The sequence below is a fragment of the Protopterus annectens genome, chromosome 10.part0 (genome assembly GCF_019279795.1).
Source record: "Protopterus annectens isolate FY-2018-M chromosome 10.part0, PAN1.0, whole genome shotgun sequence".
Lineage (NCBI taxonomy): Eukaryota > Metazoa > Chordata > Ceratodontiformes > Protopteridae > Protopterus > Protopterus annectens.
In genome coordinates, this window is record NC_056744.1 from 827140797 (window position 1) to 827156315 (window position 15519).

At 47.1% G+C, this 15519-nt stretch overlaps 1 protein-coding gene across 1 annotated transcript in view; it reads left to right on the plus strand.

The window, feature by feature from the left end:
* PKN2 (protein kinase N2) overlaps positions 1-15519 on the plus strand; it is a 2214272-nt gene that overhangs the window by 36602 nt on the left and 2162151 nt on the right. The window lies entirely within an intron of this gene.

Sequence of the window (15519 nt, forward strand, 5' to 3'; positions counted from 1 at the left end):
AGAAGGAATTTTTGGCCAGGGGCGTTCCTGTAGATGCCATGGATGTCCTTCAAGAATGCAACTGCAGTCATAACATATGGGTTGTCCTGCCTCAGGCAGCCCTCGGTCGGCCGAATTCCAAAGTCTGGGTCCTGCGTCGGCTGGTGTCGCCTCCTCTCCGACGTCACAACGGCTGGAGTATAAAGGCATCGGCCGACGCCATCTTCTTCAGTCTTTCTTGCCGCTGCCCAGAAGCAGTTCGCAAGTGCCGGTCGGTCAGCTCCTGTGTTTTCAGTACCGAAGTCATCTAAAGCTAAGTACCGCGTTGGGAACATTTTTCTTGCCTCAGCCGATGTCAGAACAAATTGAGAAAGTTAATAATTGTTTGTCTTGTGGTAAACAAATACCTCATAAGGACTTCCACTCTTACTGTCTTCCTTGCCTGGGCCCAGACCACGTCTCGCCTGTGCCTGTGCTTGCTTTAATAAGCGCACTTTCAGGCCGGGCAGAATTTGCTGAAGACTTTTTGGTGAATCCTTTGATATCATGCCGCCGGATCAACTGACGGCTCAATCTTCCAAAAGCGGAAGGACCGGACCGCATCCTCAGCCCGCCCTCTACCGATACTACTCCTAGACCTTCGCTAGTGCCGTCCCTCGCGGAAGTGATAATTCAGCCGCTTCCAGGCGGCGACACGGCGTTAACTAGTCCTTCGGTCCCGGAGACCTCTCTGGTGCCGGTTGTTGATTTTCCTCCGGATACCGAAGTGCATGATTTACCCGACACCATTCCGGTGGACAAGGTCACTCCTGCACGTGGGGCTGCTAGGCCTCCTGTATCTATGTCCATCAAGGCCTTTGCACGTGCTAAGGCCGCCAGCCAGGCCAAGGCCCATCCTAAACCTGCTGTCCCCCTAGCCATGAGGTCTCTTAACTGCCTTTTTCATATGTTTCAGTACCAGGATTTTTTACTGGATGATTTACAGAAAAAGTTAGCCGCTTCTGAGCCTATTGACAGAAAGGCATTGCAGGATCACATACATAACACTCAGCAGGTTAACAATCATTTTCTTCAGTGTGGTTATGATGCATTGGAAGCTTCATGTAGGGCAGCTATGACTGGGGCTGTGATACGTAGACATGCTTGGTTAAAAGATCAGCCACTGCTAGACCATGTCAAAGTAAAGTTACTTGATGCACCTCTGGAAAAGCAGAAGCTTTTTGGCACTAATGCACAAGATGTGTTTAAGTCCATTGAGGAAAAAGCTAAGTCAGTACAGACAGTCAAGGATTTCCTCCAGGTTTAGCCACCCAGATTCAGTAGAAACTGGCCTTCAAAGAATTGGTCCTTCCCAGACTCGGACAAGTTTCAAAGGGGAAAGAACAGGCGTGGCCGAGGCCAATACCGAGGCTCCTACAGGGGACTCCAATGGCAACCTACAAATCAAAGAAGTGCTGCAGCCAGTCCAGCTGCACCACAAGGACAATCACAATGACTTGACTTTCATACCGCCTACAAGGGCTCAGAGAGAAGCACCCTTGGGCGGAAAATTATCCTTATTCTCAAAAAACTGGCATATCTTAACCAAGGACAGTTGGATTCTGGATTTAATAGACAAGGGTTACAGATTCCACTTCCATACTTTACCTACAAGACAAGGCATGCCAAACCTGCCACACCATCAAAGGGCAGAGGCACAAATTCAAGTTTCAAAGCTATTAAGTATAAAAGCAATAGAAAAGGTACCTCCCCAGGAACAAGGCCAGGGATTCTATTCAAGACTGTTCCTTGTTCCAAGAAAGGAAAACCAATGGAGGCCTATACTGGACTTGTCTACTCTAAATACCTTTCTCATTGTGCCAAAGTTCAAAATGCTAACGTTACAGCAACTCCTTCCCATGCTGGGCAAGGGATCTTGGCTGGTCACTCTGGACCTCAAGGAGGCATACCTGCATGTCCCAATCAGACAAAGCTGCAGAAGATAACTCAGATTTCTTGCAGGGACAGAGCACTAGCAATTCTCAGCATTGCCGTTTGGCTTATCTACTGCGCCCAGAGTGTTCACGAAATGCCTGGCATCAGTAGTGGCACACTGCAGACTCCAGGGAATTCAAATATACCCCTACCTGGACGACTGCCTCATACAAGCAGACAACAGACAAACCTTAATAAAAAACTTGGATTATGTCATGCAGTTGCTACAGGCCTTGGGATACACAGTCAGCATTCAGAAGTCAAGGCTACTGCCATCCCAACAGATTATTTTTCTAGGAGCCAAACTGGACACACAAGCACAAATGGCCTACCTCACAGAGGAAAAACAACAGCAGTTACCAGAGTACTTCAGAGGCCTAGCACAGCTCTCCCAGCTGACTGCAAGAAAACTCCTGTAGGCCCTGGGGTTCATGGCATCATGCATTCTCCTGATGCCTTTGGCAAGACTTCATATGAGAAAGCTGCAATGGTATTTGAAAAGCTTATGGTCACAACACAGCCAAAGCCTAGAGGATGTAATCCCACTTATTCTACGTCTGCAAAAGGAATTCTTGTGGTGGGCTCAAGCAAGTCAATTAAACAAAGGCATGTCTTTCAACAGACCTCAAGCAGGTCAAATAATCACAACAGACGCCTCAGATCATGGATGGGGGGCGCACATGGAGGGCAGATGCGTTCATGGTCAATGGACACCAAAGGAAAGACATCTGCACATAAACCAAAAAGATATGCTGGCAGTGATACATGCAATCGAGAGTTTCGAAAAATCACTGCAGCAAGGACATTTACTAATAAGGACAGACAACACCACTGTCATGTGGTATATAAACAAGCAGGGAGGGACTCATTCATACCCCCTCTGCAGACTAACAATGATTCTCTGGGAAAAAGCACTGAGTCTGAAGATGCACCTGCAATCCCACTTTGTGCCAGGCAAGGACAATGTACTGGCGGACAAGCTGAGCAGAAATTTCTTGGATCCACACGAATGGATGCTGCATCCCCACATTTTCTCATAAATAACAAAGACATGGGGAAGACCGGACATAGATCTATTTGCGTCTCACACGAATCATCACCTGGAAAAGTTCTGTACCAGGACCCACCAGGCACAGCCTGGGCAACGGATGCTCTCTCCTTCAGCTGGAATTCCCTAAAAATTTATGCATTTCCCCCTCTGCCACTGTTGACCAAGGTGATCCTGAAGATCAAAGCAGAACAACCAACGGGCATTTTGATAGCTCCAGACTGGCCAAAGCAACACTGGTACCCATTGCTGTTGAGCATAACTTTGACCAAACCGTGGCCTCTGCCCCTATGACTCCTATGACCCCTATGACCCCTGCTCCTAACACAACACAACTACAGGACTGTTCACCAAAACCTGAAAACATTACATCTGACAGCCTGGAGGTTACTTTAACTCCTACCGCTTCCAATCTTTCCAAGGCAGTTCAGGACATCTTACTGGAAGCACGCAGACCATCCACCAGAAAAGCCTATTCAGCCAAGTGGAAGAGATTCAGCATCTGGGCTGCCAACAGGGGTCAGGATACAACAGTACTGAGTATACCTCAGATATTGGAATACTTGGCAGAAATGTTTCATTCTGGACTCTCATATTCTTCCATAAAGATTCATGCCTCAGCAATCTCTGCAAGATATAATTGTGATCCACCAGTGTTCTCGCATCCTTTGCTAAGACAGTTCCTGAGAGGAATAAAGAATATCAACCCTCCCAGAAAACAACCAGTACCTGCATGGGACCTCCCTTTGAGCCAGCTGCAACCTCGGAGATGCAATTTCTATCATGGAAAACGTTTTTTCTATTGGCAGTCACATCAGCAAGAAGAGTCTCGGAGATACAGGCACTTATGGCAGTACCTCCTTTCCTCATTTTCCATCAGGACAGAGTCTCTCTAAGAACAAATCCCTTCTTTCATGCCAAAGGTGATTTCCAGGGTGTCTCTAAATCAAGCTATTCACCTTCCTACCTTCTTCCCCAATCCTCAAAACAGAGGGGAAAGACTGCTGCATACCTTGGACATACACAGGCAACTACGCTACTACTTGGACAGAACTAAGGCCACCAGAAAGTCTGACCAGCTGTTTGTAGCCTATGCTGCTGGAATACAAGGAAAAGCAGTCTCCAAGCAAACAATTTCAAAATGGATTGGACACTGCATCAGATTCTGCTATTCTTACCATGGAAAAAGTGTGCCAGCCAATATTAGGCCACATTCCACCAGAGCTATAGCCACATCCACAGCTTTCCTAAGAGGAGTGGCTACAAAGGACATTCTAGAGGCTGCTACATGGAGCTCTGTGCATACATTTACCAAACACTACAACCTGCCTTTATACTCCAGATCCCTAGCAGGCTTTGCTTCGGCAGTCCTGCAGGGCATTTTAGCTACACCATCTTTTTCTTAGCTCCATCCACCCCCTGCTTGGCTATGGTATTCAACCCATATGTTATGACTGCAGTTGCATTCTTGAAGGACATAGTACAGTTTTGTACCTACCATAAATGTAGATGTCCGATAGATATGCAACTGCAGTCGGATTTTCCCTCCCTCCTTCCCCTCTTCTCCTTCATTTGGGTCCATTCTCCTTCATTTGGGTCCATTCTCCCTGTTCCTTTTAGCTGGGGGTATCTCCTATGGTGTATCTGTTTATTACTGTTGTGCATGTCTGGAATTGTTTATCCATTCACCAAATTTAGCCTTCCTAGGAGGGCACCTGGCATCTGGGGCAAGAAACACTGAAGAAGATGGTGTCGGCCGATGCCTTTATACTCCAGCCGTTGTGACGTCGGAGAGAAGGCGACACCAGCCGATGCCGGACCCAGACTTTGGAATTCGGCCGACCGAGGGCTGCCTGAGGCAGGACAACCCATATGTTATGACTGCAGTTGCATATCTATCGGACCTCTACATTTATGGTAGGTACAAAACTGTACTTTGTGGTGGCCACTAAGAAGGAACTAGCGGCGACTTCATCTATCCATCCGCCGAACAAGGAGTCTGGAACAATGGATAGATACGGGAAGTGTATCTTTTCATCAGCGGCATTCACTCTCAGATCGCTGAACTACCCAACACATTTTACAAGACTTCAGAGAGTTGATCTTAAGGAGTTGGGAAAGACTCAACAAGGTACATCTATTGAAGGAGTCCCTGATAAGGTGTCTGCTCAGTTGTCCACCTTGAATTCCATTGTTAACACCTCCATGAGTCTGATTTCTTATGCAGCCGATGGAGCGAGCAGGGAAAGTGGGTTCAGGAGTTTCCCTTAGGAGGCACTCCTGAATGCACTTGTGTAATTTTGTGGAGCAGTTCAAGTCTACCTTTGCCAACGCCCCCTTTGACAGTTCTTCCTTGTTTCGACCCAAGGTTAAAAGACACAGGTGCGAACAAGAAAGGAAAACGCTCTCTGCCGTGGGAGTACATTTTACCATCCCCTCCAGACCATACCCCAAGGGTCAGAGAGGTGGTAAAATGTGGTTCAAGAAGTCCCAGAGGTTTTTCCTGGATGCACAGAGTGACTCCTCCTTCAGAGGCAGAGGAGGAGGAGGAGCAATGGTAGACGTCGCCCTAGAGGCAGGGGTGGACCACAAAACCAGGGAGGCCACTATTTGTTCGAGGCCAGCCCTATCAGTGCTCCTGATGTGGGGCCTGGCTGTGCTTCTCTGGAGCCAGTCAAGGGTCGCATTTCCTTGTATCCAGAAGCCTGGCTAAGCATCATTCTAGACAAATGGGTACAAAGAATTATCATCAGAGGTTATTCCATACCCTTTTCTCTTCCACCTCATGTTCCCAAGAGGATCCCGGATGTTCCACCCAATCAAAGGGATCAAGCAACTGTAGAAGTGAACAGGTTGCTCGCAAACAGAGTCATCCAAACAGTCCCCGCAGACCAGGTAGGATTCGGAACTTACTCCATATTCTTTTAGTGCCAAAACATACAGGGGACTGGAGGCCCATCTTGGACCTCAGCAAATTAAACAAATCCATAAAGAAGGACAAGTTCCGGATGGTGACACTGCAGTCTATACTTTCTTTATTAGGGAAAGACACTTTGGATGCGCTCAATAGACCTCCAAGATGCGTACTACCACATAAAAATGGACAGAGTGTCGAGGAGCCATCTACGCTTCCGGCTGGGAGCCAGTCACTACCAGTTTTGTGCTATGCCCTTTGGTCTCACCACAGCCCCCAGGGTGTTCACAAAGTATATGGCAGTAGTGACTGCTCACCTGAGACGTCTAGGATTCCAAGTGTTTCCATACCTAGACGACTGGCTCTTGACTGCCTCCACCAGGCATCTACTTCTTCAAAACAGGGATTCCACTATCCAACTTTGTGCCCAGTTGTGGATTACTATAAATTCGGAAAAGTCGTCTGCCATTATCGCCCTCTCAATTTGTGACTTTTATGGGTGCAGAAATGGACACAATCGCCATGTTAGCTCGTCTTCCACCAGAAAGAGCACAGAACCTCATAAAAGTCCTTCATCTACTCCCTCTCAGGAAAGTCAAGGCAAAGACAGTGCTCAACCTCTTGGGGACCATGGCCTCCACCATATTGCTAGTCCCTCTTGCCAGATTACACATGCAGGTTCTTCATTGGCTGCTATTGTCCCAGTGGTCCTTCCAACAACTGCCTCTATCCCACCACATCATTTTAACAGAGTCCTGTAAAAAGAACCTCTGGTGGTGGATCCAACCCAGCCAACTAACGACAGGCACCCGATTCCTTCCTCTCCAACCTGTTGCTGTTGTGACCACGGATGCCTCGCAGATAGGGTGGGGAGACATTATCTAGGCAGGACTGTCCAAGGCACATGGCAAGATCATGAGGCTCACCTGCATATCAGTGTTCTAGATATGAGGGTGGTGCTTCTGGCGTTGCAAGCACTCCATGACCTTTTTCCTCTTGGGACGATAGCAATACAATCAGACAAAATGTCAGTAGTATGGTATCTCAACAAACAAGGTGGAACCAGATCTTACCCCTTTTGTCGAGAGGCTATTCGTGTTTGGAAATGGGTGATACCTTCCTAGCGCTTTCTAGTGTCAATGCACATCCCAGGAACAACCAACATGATAGCCGACAAACTCAGCCTGGCAATCTTGATGCCTCACGAGTGGTTTCTGAAGCAGAAAATAGCAGAACAGATTTTCCACAGATGGGGACACCCTTACTGCGATCTTTTCTCCAGTCCGATCCACTCCAAATGCAGCAGCTACTTTTCCCTTCTCCCCCTCTGGGGGAGTCACCGAGAGATGCACTTGTTCACGATTGGCCCCTGGGTCTCCTTTATGCCTTCCCGCCTTTTCCTCTCGTATCCAAGGTGATTCAGAAAGTGAAACTGTTGGGAAGGAAATTGATTCTCATCACTCCTTACTGGCCTTGTCAGGTTTGGTTCCCCTTTCTTGGGCCTCCTCTACTAGACGATCCATGGACTCTGGACCCAGCGCCAGATCTCTTGGCACACATCAGGCTCTCTTCATCCCAGCCTCCACACCCTCAATTTGACAGCTTAGCTGCTCCAGTTCCATCCCTAGTCAGGCTTCATGATTTTTCACCCGCTGTGGCCTACATTCCCACATCTTCTTACAAACCCTCCACTAGAAAGTTATACACAAGCAAATGGCGAAGGTTTTCTATCTGGGCTGAGGAAAGGAATGTTGACCCTTACACTGCATCCATTCCAGTGGTTTTAGAATTCTTGACTGAACTTTTTCACCAGGGTTGTGCTGCTGCCACAATTAGGGTTCAGTTGGCAGCAGTATCAAATTTTCATTTGGGTCAACATGAGTCTAATCTGATGTCTCACAGATTGTGCAAAACCTTCCTTAAAGGTGCTACTTTGCTGAGACCTCCCTTTCAGAAACCGGTAGCTTCATGGGATCTAAACTTCGTCCTATCCAAATTAACATCTCCACCCATTGAACCTGCTCATTAGTGTTCGTTGAAGTTTCTGTCTTGGAAAACTTTGATGTCCTTCAAGGATGCATCTGCAGTCCTTACAAATGGGTTGTCCTGTCATCAGGCAGCCCTTCGGTCGGCCAGATTCCAAAGTCTGGGTCTGGCTACGGCTGGTGTCGCGCTTCACCCGACGTCATAGCTGAAGTTTTTCGGGTATAAAGGCATCAGCCGACGCCATTTTCCTCAGTCTTTCTTGCCGCGTGGCGCCCGAAGCAGAAGCTGTTCGCAAGTGCCGGTCGGTCAGAACCAGAGATTACTACTACCGAATACTACTCAAGACTTCTAAAAGCTAAGTACCCGTTGGGGACTCTTTCTTGGCTCAGCCGATGTCAGAAAAAGTGAATAACTGTTTAACTTGTGGGAAACAAATACCTCATAAAGATTTCCACTCTTACTGCTTACCTTGTTTAGGCCCAGACCACGACGTAGCAGCTTGTCTAGCCTGTGCTTTTTTTACCCGACGGACGCTTAGACGCCGGTCGGAGTTTGCAGAACAGTTTTCCGGCTCTGCCTTTGCTTATATCATGCCGCCTGATCCTCCGACTTCACAAATAACCAAGAAACGAGAAAAGGACAGACACGCGTCCGCGTTTCGGCCGAAACCGCGGTTAAGCCAACCACGAGTGTCTCTGTTTCGGCTGAAACCGAGCAAGCGGTTCTTTCCCCAGCCGAAAACATGCCTTCTACCGAGGCCTCTTCTAACCTGGTGGAATCGCTTGAAATCCAACCTGCAGTTGCGGTTTCTCAGGAATTATCAGACACTATTCCCTTGGATATTTCAACCCCTGCACGTGGAGCTGCTAGGCCTCCTTCAGCCATGTCTATTAAGGTCTTTGCCAGGGCTAAAGCAGCTAAAGCTTCAAAAACGGTGCCTGTTAAGCCCCCCTCTCACAGGCCCAGCACCAGTTCCCATATGCTTTCTTTGGCTGAGGATCTCATTTCTTTAATTCGTGGATCCCAGCCTCACCAGACTGGACCTCTCATCCACCTCCTGAGAAGAGGCCTAGAGCAGAGCCCCCAGAGCCAGTATCCACAGATGATTCCTCTGATGACTCAGAACATACAGACCCTCCTAAGGCTCCTTATTCTCCTTACGAAGACTGATGCTGAAGAGTCCATTCCTTCAGCCTCTACACCTGAGGAATTTTCCTTTGGGGAAACCTTGCATGCTATGAGGGAACAATTTCAGTGGCAGGGCCAAGATTTCTCAGACTCCAGAAAAAGGCTTAGAACCTTTCTACATTTGCCACAACATAGGCCTTTAGCTATACCTCCAGTTCTTTCTGTTGTAGATGATGCATTTAATGATGCTTGCACTGCTCCTGATTCATTACCTCCGGCCCCTGCTAAGCCCGATAGGTTCTACAGGGTCCCGGACACTCATCACCATTTATATAAGGCTCCTTTTGCAGATCCAGAGACTGTCTCCCAGGGCCCTAAAGCTGTAGCAACTGCATCTACTAAAAACCCCCTTCCCTCTGAAAGGGAATCCAGGTCCTTAGAGCGTTGGGGTAAAAAAGTTTACACCTCTGCTACCTTATCAGCTAGGGCTTTGAACTGCCAATTTCATACGATTCAATATCGGGAGTTTATGCTAGACCAGTTAACTAAAAAGCTGTCCTCTGAAGAATCTTTAGATAAGAAATATGTTCAGGAAATGGTACATAACATACAGCAGGTTAGTAACCATTCTTTAAAATGTGGCTATGATGCACTGGAGGCTTCCTTTAGATCAGCCATGACTGGCACAGTTATCAGGAGACATGCATGGTTGAAAGAGCAGGCATTACCTGACCATGTCAAATCAAAGCTTTTAGATGCTCCCATGGACAAAGTCAATTTATTTGGTTCCCCTGCACAGCAGGTACTAAAAAAGATGGAAGAGAAGGCGAAATCTGTACAAACAGTGAAAGATTTCTTACAGGTTCAACCTCCAAGGTTTAGCAGGAACTGGCCCTCCAAGAATTGGTCCTTTCCGGACTCCTCTAAGACACAGAGAGGCAGGAATAGGCGTTCAAGAGGCAGAAACCAATCCAGGGGTGCCTACAGGGGACGCCAGTGGCAAGGTAACAACCAGCGAGGCACAGACGCAGCCACCACCACTGCAACAACACAATCACAGTGACTTGGCTGTGGCACCGCCTACCAGGGAACAACTGGAAGCACCCTTAGGCGGAAAGCTGACATTATTTTCAAACAACTGGCATTGCATCACAAGGGAAAAATGGATTTTGCAAACTATAGACCAAGGTTACAGGTTCCATTTCCATACTCTACCAGCAAAGAGAGGAATGCCAAACCTACCACCTACTCAAAGGGCAGAAGCTCTAAAGCAAATATCTCAATTATTAAGAATGAGAGCTGTGGAAAAGGTACCATCTATGGAACAAGGAAAGGGATTTTACTCCAGACTCTTCCTGGTACCAAGAAAAGAGAGCAAATGGCGGCCTATTCTGGACCTGTCCGCTTTAAACACATTCCTCATTGTTCCAAAATTCAAAATGCTGACCCTACAGCAGCTCCTTCCCATGCTGGGCAAGGAGTCTTGGCTGGTAACTCTAGATCTCAAGGAGGCATACCTGCACGTCCCCATACGACCAAATTGCAGAAGATACCTCAGATTTCTTGCAGGATCAGAGCATTATCAATTCTCCGCATTGCCCTTTGGCTTATCTACTGCGCCCAGAGTGTTCACGAAATGCCTGGCATCAGTAATTGCACATTGCAGACTTCAGGGAATCCAAATTTACCCCTACCTGGACGACTGCCTGATACAAGCGGACAACAAAAGCAAGCTAACAGAAGACTTACAAAGAGTCATTTATCTGCTGCAAGCCCTGGGATATACAGTCAGTATAAAAAAGTCAAGGCTGATTCCATCCCAAAGAATAACCTTTCTGGGTGCAGAGCTGGACACATCAAAACAAATGGCATTCCTAACTGCAGAAAAGAAAGAGCAACTACCTCTCTACTTCTTGGCATTAACAAAGCAAAACCATCTAACTGCAAGGAAAGTACTGCAAGCCCTAGGATGTCCTTCATGGATGCATCTGCAGTCATAACAACTGGGTTGTCCTGTCGTCAGGCAGCCCTTCAGTCGGCCGGATTCCAAAGTCCGGGTCCGCTTCGCTGATGTCGACTTCACCCGTCATCTCTGTTGGTCTTCGGGTAAAAAGCATCAGCCGACGCCATTTTCCTCACTTTCTTCAGCGGCGCCGCAGAAGCTGTTCGCAAGTGCCGGTCGGTCGGATCCAGAGACTACTTCTACCGAATACTACTTCGAAGACTTCTAAAGCTAAGTACCCCGTTGGGGACTCTCTCTTGCCTCAACTTTTTCTGACATTGGCTAATAATTGTTTAACCTGTGGGAAACAAATACCTCATAAAGATTTCCACTCTTATTGTCTGCCTTGTTTAGGCCCAGCCCACGACGTAGCAGCCTGTTCGCCTGTGCTTCTTTCAACCACAACGCTTAGGCGTCGGTCGGAGTTTGCAGAACAGTTTTCGGTTCTGATTTTGCGTACATTATGCCGCCGGATCCTCCGACTACCCAATCTGCCAAAAACGAAAGATAAGACCGACACTGCGGTCCGCGGTTTCGGCCGAAACCATGGTTAAGCAAATCATGAGTGTCGGTTTTCGCCGAAACCGAAAAACTGATCAAAGCACGGCTGAACCTATCTCTACAACTGAGGCCCCTGCTACCACTCTGAATCGGCCTCAGAAATTTTATCCACTACGGTGGTTGCCACTGACTTATCAGACACCATTCCCTTGGATGTCTCTACCCCAGCACGTGGTGCTGCTAGGCCTCCAGCAGCCATGTCCATTAAGGCCTTCGCCAGGGCTAAAGCAGCCAAGACTACTAAGACAGTGCCTGTTAAACCCCCACAACCAGGCCCTCTTCTAGTTCTCAAATGCTTACTTTGGCAGAAGATTTAATTTCATTAATTAGAGGATCTCAATCTCACCCAGACAGGGCCTCTCAGCCCCAGAGAAGACCTAGGGCAGAGCCCCCTGAGCCAGTGTCCTCTGATGATTCTGCTGACTAATCAGACATAACTGACCAGCCAGAGGCTCCTTTCTCCAATTTTGAAGATTCTGATGCCGAAGAATCCATTCCAGCTGCTTCCCCACCAGAAGAATTCTCCTTTGGGAAACCTTACATGCCATGCGAGAGCAGTTCCAATGGCAGCAACAGGATTTTTCAGACTCCAGAAAAAGACTTAGGACCTTTCTGCACCTCCCACAGCACAGGCCCTTAGCTATACCTCCTGTTCTCTCTGTGGTGGATGATGCTTTCAGTGATGTCTGCTCCGCTCCAGATTCTTTACCCCCAGCCCCTGCCAAACCAGACAGATTTTACAGGGTGCCAGACACTCATCACCACCTTTACAAGGCCCCACTTGCAGACCCCGAAACTATATCCCAGGGTCCCAAGGCAGTAGCCGCGACCATAACTAAAAACCCTATTCCTTCTGAAAGGGAAGCAAGGTCATTAGACAGATGGGGTAAAAAGGTCTACACTTCAGCTACTCTCTCAGCTAGAGCTTTAAACTCCGCCTACCAGGGAACAAATAGCAGCTCCTCTAGGCGGAAAGTTAACCTTATTTTCAAAGAACTGGCACTACATAACAAAAGACAAGTGGATTTTACAAACCATAGATCAAGGTTACCGGTTTCACTTCCACACTTTACCAGTCAAAAGAGGAATGCCAAATCTACCTCCAAATCAAAAAACAGAGGCACTACAACAGATAATGGAGTTAGCAAACATGAGAGCTGTGGAAAGAGTGCCAACAGCAGAGCAAGGAAAGGGTTCTACTCCAGACTATTCCTAGTTCCAAGAAAGGAAAAAAGTTGGAGACCAATTCTCGACCTGTCCACCTTAAATACATACATGATTGTCCCAAAATTCAAAATGCTGACCCTACAGCAACTTCTTCCGATGCTGGGCAAGGAGTTGGCTGGTAACTCTAGATCTCAAGGAGGCATACCTGCACGCCCCATTCGACCAATCTGCAGACGATACCTCAGATTTCTTGCAGCATCACAGCACTCTCAATTCTCAGCATTGCCCTTTGGCTTATCTACTGCCAGAGTATTCACAAAATGCCTGGCATCAGTAACGCCTTCATTGCAGACTACAGGAATTCAAATTTACCCATGCCTGGACGACTGCCTGCTACAAGGGGACAACAAAAGCAAGCTGACAACAGATTTACAAAGGGTCATTTACTTGCTACAAGCACTGGGATACACAGTCAATTTACAAAAGTCAAGGCTGATACCATCCCAAACAAGGACATTCTTGGGCTGAATTGGACACAGTAAAACAAATGGCATTCCTGACTACAGAAAAACAAAAGAACTCCCTCTTTACTTCTTGGCACTAACAAAACTGAACAAGTTAACAGCAAGAAAAGTACTGCAGGCCTTGGGCTTCATGGCATCATGCATAATCTTGGTCCCATTTGCCAGACTACATATGAGAAAACTACAGTGGTACCTAAAGAATTTATGGTCCCAACACAGACACAGCCTAGAAACAGAAATCCCACTAATTCCATGCTTAAAGCAGGAGTTCCTATGGTGGGCTCAGGTATGTCAGTCAAACCCAGGCCTACCCTTTCGCAGATGTCAAGCAAGCCAGACCATCACAACAGACGCTTCAGACCTAGGATGGGGCCCACATGCTGGACAAATGCGTGCAAGGATTGTGGACACAGGATCAACTTCACCTGCACATCAACCTAAAAGAAATGCTTCCAGTAAAACTGGCAATCCAAAAGTTCAAACCATTTCTCCAAGAGGGCCAGTTGATGATAAGGACAGACAACACCACAGTCATGTGGTACATCAACAAACAGGGAGGCACTCATTCATACCCCTATGCAGAATGACTTTGGAGCTGTGGACCCTGGCACTCAGCTACAACATCCAGTTACAGGCAATATTTGTACCGGAAAAGAAAATACTCTAGCAGACATATTAAGCAGAACCACATCGGATGCCCACGAATGGAAGCTGCACCCGGACATTTTCAAGACCATCTCAAAGAAATGGGGAATGCCTCAGATAGATCTATTCGCATCACCTCTCAATCACCAGCTCAAAAAGTTCTGCACAAGGACATTCCACCCACTAGCATGGAAAGTGGATTCGCTCTCCTTCAGCTGGAAAGGCCTAACAGCATATGCATTCCCACCTCTTCCCTTGATACACAAAGTACTACTAAAAATCAAGGAAGAACATCCAAGGATAATCCTGATAGCTCCAAACTGGCCAAGACAACACTGGTACCCACTGCTGAGGAGCATGTCTCGGAACAATATGTAGCCAATACCCCTGATGCCTTTGATGTTAACTCAGAACAACTACAGCATCATACATCCAAACCTAAAAACGTTGCAACTGACTGCATGGAACATCACATAGCAGCAGCTAATCCAGAACTGTCACAAAGAGTTAAAAACATTATTCTTGAAGCACGCAGACCTTCAACAAGAAGGAACTATGCTGGAAAATGGAAAAGGTTTGTCATTTGGAGTACGGAAAGAGGAAAAGATGTGTCAAACATAGATATGCCTAACATTCTGGAGTATCTGGCCGAACTTCTTCATTCAGGCCTGTCCTACTCCTCCATCAAGATACATGCATCAGCTATTTCAGCAGAATACAGCTTTGATCCACCTGTTTTTTCGCACCCTTTGCTCAGGCAGTTCCTCAGAGGAATCAAGAATGTAAAACCTCCAAGGAAACCACCATTACCAGCTTGGGACTTAAACTTTGTGCTAGAAAAGTTGACACTATCCACCAAGATAGTGTCCATGAGGACTAATCCTACATTTATGCCTAAGGTGGTATCCAGAGTGTCTTTAAACCAGGCAATCCACCTACCTACCTTCTTTCCCAACCCACAAAACAGAGGGGAAAGAATACTGCATACCTTGGATGTACATAGACAGCTACGCTACTACTTGGACAGAACAAAAAATAGCAGAAAGACTGACCAACTTTTTGTAGCCTATGCAACAGGAAGGGAAGGAAAAGCTATTTCCAAACAGACAATCTCCAAATGGATAGGAAATTGCATATGATTCTGTTACTCCCTCCATGGAAAACCAATTCCACAGAACATAAGACCTCATTCTACAAGGGCAACAGCCACTACCACAGCCTTCTTACGAGGAGTGGCAACCAAAGACATTATTGAGGCGGCTACTTGGACCTCCGTGCATACATTTGCCAAGCATTATAATTTGCCTCTATATTCCAGATCCCGAGCAGGGTTTGCCACTGCTGTACTGCAAGGGATCCTAAACACACCATAATCTACTTTTATCCTCCTCCCCTAGTTGGCTATGGTATTCTACCCAGTTGTTATGACTGCAGATGCATCCATGAAGGACATAGTACAGTTTTGTACCTACCATAAATGTAGATGTCCGAACTGGATAGCATCTGCAGTCAGGATAACCTCCCTCCTTCCCTCTGTGGTACTCCTAGGGTGTTTACCCTCCTAATAGCTAGCTGGTGGGGAGTCTTTATG